General features: G+C 40.2%; 1 protein-coding gene across 4 annotated transcripts in view; it reads left to right on the top strand.

Annotated features, from left to right (window-relative positions):
* Nucleotides 1–417: 417 nt before the first annotated feature.
* lyn (LYN proto-oncogene, Src family tyrosine kinase) overlaps nucleotides 418–9,839 on the top strand; it is a 100,315-nt gene continuing 90,893 nt past the window's right edge. For all 4 annotated transcript variants that reach the window (XM_041189733.1, XM_041189731.1, XM_041189734.1 and 1 more), the window contains exon 1: nucleotides 418–660. The gene's annotated coding sequence lies outside the window, so the exon portion shown is untranslated. The remainder of the gene's footprint in view (nucleotides 661–9,839) is intronic.

Below are 9,839 nucleotides of genomic sequence, written 5' to 3'. Positions count from 1 at the left end.
TCCTCGAAGGGTATGGGTTTTTTTTTTAAATTGTTCTATTGAGTTTAATTTAGAGAAGCATGGGTAACTTCTATCTTTTTTGATGTGAAATCACATGGGAGTGAACCTTAAGCTTTATTTCCACATATAAAGTTTGGTATTTGAACCATGTAATGGGTTACTGTTAACAATTGCCCTTTTGAGTCTGTTGGAAGTTCACTTGTGCAAGGAAGATACGCTTTAAACTGAACTCTCTCACTCTCAACTGCTTTATTAGTTTCTCAGCCAAGTAACAATTAGATTACAATTCTTTTATTGCATCTCAGCCAATACTGTCAGTGTTTGTATCACAATAAATAGTGGGTTTGGAAAGTATTGTACGAACATGCAAATTGCGTGCTTGTTTGGGCTGGGAAGTCATTTGATTTATATAAACACCAGGAAGTAAACGTAGAGAAAAAAAAACTCGCTAGTTGGTTCCTCAATTTTATTTGTGCTGCAGTGAGTGGATAAGGCAGCTGTAAATTTTCTCTGAACTGCTTTCTATTCAATGTGCAAAAACTTCGGTGTGTGTTTTAAACGTTCAGGAATCCACATGTAGAATATTTCCCTTGGATTGATAAAACCTCAGTACAACTAAAAGACCAATTCTATCCGACTCCCATTTGGTCACTGCGAGAGGTAAGTAATTTTCAGTCCCTGTGCTGCTTTTGAGTGAATGAAATGGACGTGGTGTGGAGCTTTGATCTTTTTTGCAAGCTGTTCCGTGCTTTTATCTTAAGGAATTAATAGCTGTTTTAACATAGTACAAAAGCAGTTCGGAATGTGTTTACCAGCACACTATCAGAGGCAATAAAATCCCTTGGTATTTGACTTGGTGCTTATTGATATGGATAAGTCGTCTTGGATACAAAAACCTTCAAGGTTACAAAGTGTTTCCCCTGCCAGTAACCAACTTATTTTTTAATTAATGGATTTTCTTTTAAAATGTGGATCACCATGTAAATATTTGCCAGCACGTAGCACTCGGAACTTTGAGGAAGCTAAAATTGGGCTTTCAGCAAGAAATGCAAAGCTTTATTGAACTAAAAGGGTTTGTGGAACTGCAAATAGAATCCCATTTTCTATGTTAAAGAATGAAGATGGGATCAATTTTCCAAATGTATACCTAGTTTTATCTAATTTAATGTAATCTATATCTTATGTTCCAGTAAAGTGCATTGGGACATTTTTGCCATGTTAACAATGCTATATAAATGCAGATTACATGGGATTTCCTTTGGTAATGACCAGGTGCTGCATTTTTTGTAAATCAGTGGACTTCACGATGAAAATGCAACTGTGTAACTGTTGATTTTGCTTTTCCTATTTTCTCTCTTCCAGGTTCATCTTTTTTTCTTGTCTTATTATCATCTCCCTTTGCTTTGCACCATCATTCCTTTGGTCATTTAATCTTTCCTGCTTTCCACCCTAAAAACCTTCCTTTTTGTCCTTCCCTCTTTCCTCGCCTCTATACTTGCTTAAAACCTGTTTACATCTCTAACTTTTTCCAGTTCTGGTAAAAGGTCATCAACCTGAAATATTAACTCTGTTCCTCTCTCAAATGCTGCCAGACCCACTCAGAAGTTCTAGCATTTTCTATTTTTATTTTAGATTTCCAACATATGTACAGTTTGCTTTTTTATTACTTGTGCATGGGATGTGGGCATTGTTGGCTGAGCTAGCATTTATTACCCAGCCCGAATTGTCCTTGAGAAGGTGGTGGTGAGCTGCCTTCTTGAACCGCTGCAGTCCATTTAGTGTTGGTACACCCACGGTGTTGTTAGGAAGGGAGTTCCAGGATTTTGACCCAGTGATGTTGAAAGAACGGTGATATATTTCCAATTCAGGATGGTGTGTGCTTGGAGGGCAACTTGAAGGTGGTGGTGTTCTCACACATCTGCTGCCCTTTTCCTTCTACATGGTAGAGGTTGTAGGTTTGGAAGGTGCTGTTGAAGGAAACTTGCTGAGTTGCTGGAGGGCATCATATAGATGGTACACACTGCTGTACAGTTTGTTGGAGGTGGAGGGAGTGAATGTTTAAGGTGGCAGATGGGGTGCCAATCCAGTGGGCTGTTTTGTCCTGGATGCTGTCAAACTTCTTGAGTGTTGTTGGAGCTACACTCGTTCAGGCAATTGGAGAGTATTACATCACTTTCCTGACTTATGCCTTGTAGGTGGTGAACAGGCTTTGGGGTGTCAGGAGGTGAGTTACCATCTGCAGAATTTCCTGCCTCTGCCCTGCTCTTGTAGCCACAGCATTTATATGGCTGGTCCATTCAGTATCTGGTCAATAGTAATTCCCAGGATGTTATTAGTGGGGGATTCAGCAATGTGATGCCATTGAATGTTAAGGGGAGATGGTCAGATTCTATCTTGTTGGAGATGGTCATTGCCTGGCATGAATGTTACTTGCCACTTATCAGCCCAAGCCTGAATATTGTCTAGGTCTTGCTGCATATGGACACGGATGGATGCAGTATCTGAGGAGTTGCGAGTGGTGCTGAACATTGTCCGCTGATGATTGCACATCTCCACTTCTGACCATATGATTTAGGGAATGTCATTGATGAAGCAGCTGAAGCTGATTAAGTCCAGGACACTACCCTGAGGAAATCTTTCAGTGATGTCCCAGGACTAAAATAATTGATCTCCAACAAACATAACCATCTCCCTTTGTACTAAGTATGACTCCAACCAGTGACGTGCTTTTCCCCCAATTCCAATTGCCTTCAATTTTGCTAGGTCTCCTTAATGCCACATTTGGCCAAATGTTTTCTATATAAATGCAGGTTGTTCCTCGTACAGATCAGTTCCTCGTACAGATCAGGTTAATTAATCATTAAACACTTGCTCTGTGTTAACTTTCAAACATTTGAATTGCCCCTCTTAAGGCTGTTATCAGTGAGATTGTCCAAATGCAGTAACTTTAAAACTTGGGATTAAAGTGAAGGTAGCACACCATTTAGTTTTACTGTTACCTTAAATCAACATTTTCAACACTGCTATCTTGAACTAGCAACTGTGAAAATGCCTGCTTTCATTTAAATTTAAATTAGGGATTAAAGTGAAGGCAGGACACCATTTAGTTTTACTGTTATCTTAAATCAACATTTTCAATACTATGCTATCTTGAACGTTTATTTAAATTATTTTATTTCCCGAATTAACAGTAAACCATATTGATCTGTATCCTTGGTTGGGGAGTGATGGAATATGTCAGCTCCAGATATGGCCATGGATGCCTTCAATGCTGTTTTTGGGTGGTACAGGAAGGAATTTCTTGACTAGCATTCCAACCCTTGATGGGCAGTTTGAGATTGGCAAATATTTTCTCAAGAGAAATATGTGAAAAGCTGTCAATTGAAGCTGGATTTTTGTACTGAATGTGTAAGGCTGCCTTTAAGATTTGAGACTGCTAAAATGTGAGGAGGCTGAAGAAAGCAAAATAGAGGTAGTCTGCTCAGAATTACAGATTATTTTGAATTGAAGTTAAGCAACAACAAAACCATCTCAATTTTTATTTGTTAAAATTGCTTAATATGACATATTTCATTTGTGGGAAGTGTTTGAATAATGATTTAAAATCAATAGGAATAAACAATATTTTAGTCTTGATAGCAAAAGAATAAATTATTACATCCATGAAAAACTGTTGCTATAACTAACAGTAATCTTTTGTTATGATATCACAGAACTGATCTCACAATGGGTCTAATAAGTTTCTAACACTTGTATTTGGTCTTGACCCAAAGAAACTATTAAATATTGATGTGCATAACTATTTGGATGTATTTGTGCATGAAACGAAAAGTTAACATGCAGGTAAAAGAGTGTGAGAGGAGGACCCATAGACAGGCAGCAGCAGCACCGAAGGGAGTTATCCAGTCCAGTCCAGTCTGCCGCTCCAGAGCAGACCGATCACATTCTGAGAAAAATAAAAGTGTATTGTCACAGGAAAACAGGTAGTTGATTGATGAGTATTTTTTCTTTCAAAACTCCAGTAACTTTAGTACTTGTAAGGTTTTATTAGTTGTAGTATTGTTTACTAATAGTAAAGCTTATTAGATTGGCTGGTGAGTATTTCCTATTTACCTGAACAAAAATGGGATAAGTAGAACATTTATTGAAATAATTAAAATATAAGCACAAGCAGGCTAGAGACAGTAATTAAAATGTAATTAAGCACTATAAAGATGGTAGGGTGGGTGATATGTGACAGCAGCAGAATATGGGAGCTCCACCTGTGAGATCCAAGGCAAACATGTTTACAGTAAGTGTCTGTGGTTGGGTGAACTGCTGCCCAGTCATTGAGCGGGAGGCCGAGCTGCAGACACTGCGACACATCAGGGAGAGGGAAAGTTACCTGGACGCTTTGTTCCAGGAGGTAGTCACACCCCTTAGGATAGGGTTGTCTGATATGGCTCAGGAACAGGACAGTGTGACTGCAAGTGAGGCGTGTATGGGGATCTAGAAGGTAGGAGTGGAGGACCCTCAGCCTTTGCAATTGGTGAACAAGTTGGAGGTTCTTGCAGCTTGTATGGAGGAAAGTGGGGGCTACAAGGTGCATGAGCAAACTGATCATGGCACCATGATACAGGAAGCCATCCAAACTGGAGGGAGATCATAGGAATGTAGTGGTAGTAGGGGACATTATAGCCAGGGGAACTAACACAGTTCTCCGCAGTTGAGAGCGAGAGTCCAGAAGGCTGAGTTGCCTGGCCAGTGCCAGGGTTCGGAGCGTCTGCTGTCAAGTGAAGAGGAACTTGTGTTGGGGACGGGGGAGGATCCAATTGTTATGGCCCAAGTGGGTACCAGTGACAAAAGTAGGACTAGGACAGAGTTTCTGCTTGAAGAGTATGAGCAGCTAGGGTCTAAATTAAAAAGCAGAATCTCAAAGGTCGTAATCTCGGGATTATTGCCTGAGCTGCGAGCATGTTGGCATGGTGTAAATAAGATTAGAGAGACGAATGTATGGCTCAAAGACTGATGTGGGAGAAGTGGGATTTTGATTCATGGGGCACTGGCACCTGTACTGGGGAAAGTGGGAGCTGTACCATTGGAGTGGTCTTCACCTGAAGTGTGCTGGGACCAGTGTTTTGGCAAGTTGTATCACTGGAGCGGTAGAGACGACTTTAAATTAAATAGTGCGGGCTGGGGATCAAGTGAGCGAAGACATGACAAAGAGGGAACACAAAAGCAAGGTCGCAATAAGGGTAATAATAATGTGTGTGGCAGGAAGGGACAATGTACAAATGTGAGTCAGCTGATAAGGCTAGGGAGGTTGTGAAAATAATAAAAAGACAGAATTAAAGGCACTCTCTGAATGCACACATTCACAACAAAGTAGATGAATTGACAGCACAGATAAAAGTAAATAGGTGTGGTCAATTGCCATTACATAGATGTGGCTGCAGGGTGACAAAGGCTGGAAACTGAATGTCCAGGGGTATTCGACATATAGGAAGGATAGGCAAAAAGGGGTAGCTGTTAATAGACAATGAGAGCAGTATATTAGTGAGAGAGGATCTTAGATTGAAAGATCAAGATGTAGACTCAGCTTGGGTAGAGCTAAGAAACAGAATGGAGCAACAAACATTGGCAGGAGTCATTTATAGGTCGCCAAACAGTATTAGTAATGTAGGGCATGGTATAAATCAAGAAATTAGAGCTGCATGTAACAAGCAGTAATCATGGGGGTTTTTAATTTTATATAGATTGAATAAACCTAATTAGCACTAATGCTGTGGAGCTCAAAGTCCTGAACTTTATACAAGATGGTTTTCTTGAACAGTATGTTGAGTAATTAACTAGAGAATGGGCTATTTTAGATTTAGTATTGTGCAATGAGAAAAGGCTAATTAATCTTATTGTACAGGAGCCTTTAGGGAAGAGCGGACTATAAAATGATAGAATTTTACATTAAGTTTGAAAGTGATGTAGTTCAATCTGAAACTAGGGTCTTAACTTCATAGTTTCCTTTTAGATTTATCAGGGGTCAGTTAGCTGTGGTAGATTGGGAAACAACATTATAAGGTATGCTGGTAGCCAGACAATGACTAGCATTTAAAGAATTAACACAGTTTACAACAAATTTACATCGCTCTTAGGCACTAAAACCCAGCAGGAAAAGTGACTCAACCATCTCTAACAAGAGAAGTTAGATTGTATTAGACCAAAGGAAAAGGCCTATAAAGTTGCCAGAAAAGCAGTAAACCAGAGGATTGGGAGCATTTTAGAATCCAGCAAAGGAGGACCAAGAAACTGAAGGAGGAAGAGAAAATAGAATAAGCAAGTAAACAGACAAGAAACATAAAAATGGATAGTAAAAGCTTCTTTAGTTGTGTAAAATGGAAAAGATTAGCAAAGACAAATGTAGGCCCATTACACAGATACAGAGGAATCTATAGTGGGGAAACAAGGAAATGGCAGATAAACTAAACAAATATTTTGTCTGTATTCATGGAGGAAGATACAAAAAACCTCCTAGAAATACTAAAGAACCAAGGAACCAATGAGAATGCGGAAAATAAATCAGAGTGAAAGTTAATAAATCCCCTGGATCTGATGATCTCTATCCCAGAATGTTGAAAGAGGTGGCTAGTTAATGGACAGAAAACTGAGAGTATGAATAAACGGGTCATTCTCAGATTGGCAAGCTGTGATTAGTGGGGTACCACAAGGATCATTGTTTGGGTCCCAACTATTCACAATCTGTATCAATGATTTGGATATGGGGACAAAATGTAATATTTCCAAGTTTCCTGGTGACACAAAGCTAGGTGAGAATGTGAGTTGTGAGGAGGATGCAAAGAGCTCCAAGGGGATTTAGACAGACTTAGTGAGTGGGCAAGAACATGGCAGATGGATTATAACCTGGAAAAAATGTGAAGTTATCGCCTTTGGTAGGAAAAACAGAAATGTGGCGTATTTCTTAGATGGTGAGAGATTGGGAAGTTTTGCGTCTGTGAATCTTTAAAAGGTGTTTTCCCAAAGTCGCCCGTGAACAATGTCTTTGTATATATGTTTGTGCGCCTGCATGTGTGTACACTTTCTTACCCGTGGAGCGGGAAATTCAACTTAAAATAGCAGCAAAGCCTTTTTACTGAAAAGGAAAGGGTTAGTTTATCTCACTCTATTACTCTGGAAGTTACCTAAGAAAAAAAATAAAGTTACTAACACATAAACACAAAGATTAGTTACAGAAGAAGATAAAAACAATACTTGCAAAAATTGGATCAGTTTGGTGTGCTTGAAGTCGAGATGTTGCGTTCTCTGAAGTGAAGGTCTTGAGGTTACAGAATTGTCTCTGCAACTCCGATGGCTTTTCCACTCGAATTTCTAGAGGTTGCTTTAACAGGTACCTTAGTAGATGGAATCAGATTTACAGGGAGGAGAGGTTCTGTTCTGCAGGCACGGCACTTTTAACTGCCTAGTTACTTTACAGCGGATCAGTAGCTGTTTTGGATGCCTTTCTTTATCTGTCCCTGGATTGAAGTGTTTTCCAGGGTCTGCATTTTTCCTACCCTTTTTGATGCTTTTTGCAGGTAAGGCAAGGTGGTCACCATGTGATCTTTACAACAATGCCGAGTCACTTTCCAACCAAGTAATGTGATGGTAAAATCACAGAATCCAAGGCCTGAATTTTTACGGGGACAGAGAGGGTCTCTGGCTTAGCCAAATGGTATCAGAGCCCTGATTCTGGAAGTCCCAACCCGACAGCCGCCATTTTCACCAAGGGAGGACGTAAATGGGGCAGGTTGTAGTTTGCACGTTCGTGGTTCATGGAGATAGCTGCACATATAAAAGTGCGGCTGCCTTCAAATGGATCCAATTTTTGTTTGTGTGATGTCCAAAACATGACTTGTGGTCTTTACATTTCTCAGGAAAAGATCTAAACTTGCTGGAGTTCTTTGGAGAGGTAAGGGATCCTGTTGGATGGGCCCAGGGTTGCTTTGGACAGGTCAAGTGCCCTTTGGGATTGTTAACAGTAGACATGGGATTGTGTAAAAGGTGGATAATCCTATTGGAGCTGTCAAAGCATCTAAATCTCCTGTCCTTTACGTTTTAAAAAGTTGTCAGTTTCTTTTTTAAAAATCAGTGCTTGCTATTCCACTCTCTCTGACATAAACTTGATCCTTATCCTTATAGGATTTGTGCTACATGACTGATTTTAGGACCTATCATTATCACAGTAGGGTGCCTGACTGTTCAGGTTTTGATTAAAAGCTCCAAATGGTAATAGCCTTTGTAGAGCTATGAATACAAATGTTTGTTTTTACAACGGACTAAGTACTTGACAGAATTTCAAGGTACTGAATGGGTTTTTCAGTTTTTTAAAAAGTGAAGTCATCAATAGACACTTAGAAATTTATTTCATCTCAGCATGGATCCTGAGGTCTGCTCATGGTGAGTTGGCATGGAGGGTGTAAGGGCAAAAGGTAAGTGGGGGGCATGGGTTACCATGAGTTGGCACTAGGTTGGCATGGGGCTATAAAGGGCCATGGGTGGGTAGAGGGGCATAGGTTGACATGGAGAGTATGAGGGCCCATAGGGGTTGGGTGGGAGACATTAGGTGGCATGAGGTTAGCATGGATGGAGAATGGGGTGTGTGTAGGGATTGAGGGCTGTTTTTTGTTTTCTTTTGCTTGAAAATCCCAGAGCATCAAGGCCAGCCTTTTTTTACACAGCCTGCCTCTGCACCTGGCAGTCCCTGTGGCTGCCTCCAAACTGTTTCTGGGGGCAGTGAGCCCGACTCCTGTTAACACCCTGGCCCCTAGAATGAAAGCTAGAACATCCAAGGCACTTTCTCCCAAGTCGTCAATTTTTCCAACTCTGGAGCAAAAATCCAGGCCCAAATGTCAGTTCGAGAAACTGAAGATGATGAAAAGGCAATAGTACATATCTCAGATGAAAAGCCTCTAATACAGTCAGTCAAGTTTAGAGGCACTTTGGCAGTGCTAATATGCCAGTGTTTACATGTCAGCAATGTACAAAAAGCTTGATAATCTTTAACCAATTTGTATTTTGAATTTCCCCTAAAACAAAATGTGGCATTTACAGTGAAATTTTTAAGTCTGTATACTTTAAATGTTAGCTTGGCTCCATGGTCATCTCTGACTCTGAAAATTGTAGGTTTGTGTGTAATACTGAAAATGTGATACATTGTCAGATATGGTGTATTTTGGAAAAGATGCTAAGGAAGTGCTCATGTACCTGATAAAATATCCCATCTTACTTGCAAAGGGACCTCTTCTGCTATCCTGGCCGGTAGCCATTCTTCCAACATGCAGCACCATATAACAGGTTACCTTGCCTTCATCGCATTGTTATTTGTGGGATCTTGTGGTGTACAAATTGGCTGTTTTCCTACAAACAATTCATAATATCATAGGATGATGCAGCTCAGAAGGTGGTCACTTGGCCCCTTGCATCTCTGCTGGATCTTCGCTAGAGCCAGCCAGCTAATCCCTGCCTTCTCCCTCTCAAAATCCTTCCTAAAGTATGGCGCCTGAATACTCTAGTTCAAGCTTAACCAGTTTTTTAATAGAGGTTGAATATTACTTCCTTGCTTCTGTATCCTACGCCTCTATTAATAGAACGAAGGATCTTATACTAATCCTGCCACATTCGAGAATTATCTGCATATAACCCCAGGTCTTTTTGTTCCTGCACCTTGTTTAGAATTGAGCCTTTAGTTTTTATGGCCTTTCCTCATAATTCCTACCCAAATCCATCATATCACAACTTCTATTAAGTTCAATCTGCCATGTTTCTGACCATTTCACCAATCTATCTATGCACTCAGAGGTCTATTACTA

The sequence above is a fragment of the Carcharodon carcharias genome, chromosome 6 (genome assembly GCF_017639515.1).
Source record: "Carcharodon carcharias isolate sCarCar2 chromosome 6, sCarCar2.pri, whole genome shotgun sequence".
Lineage (NCBI taxonomy): Eukaryota > Metazoa > Chordata > Chondrichthyes > Lamniformes > Lamnidae > Carcharodon > Carcharodon carcharias.
Note: the sequence above shows the minus strand (reverse complement) of the source record. Positions and strands in the feature narration are given on the sequence as shown.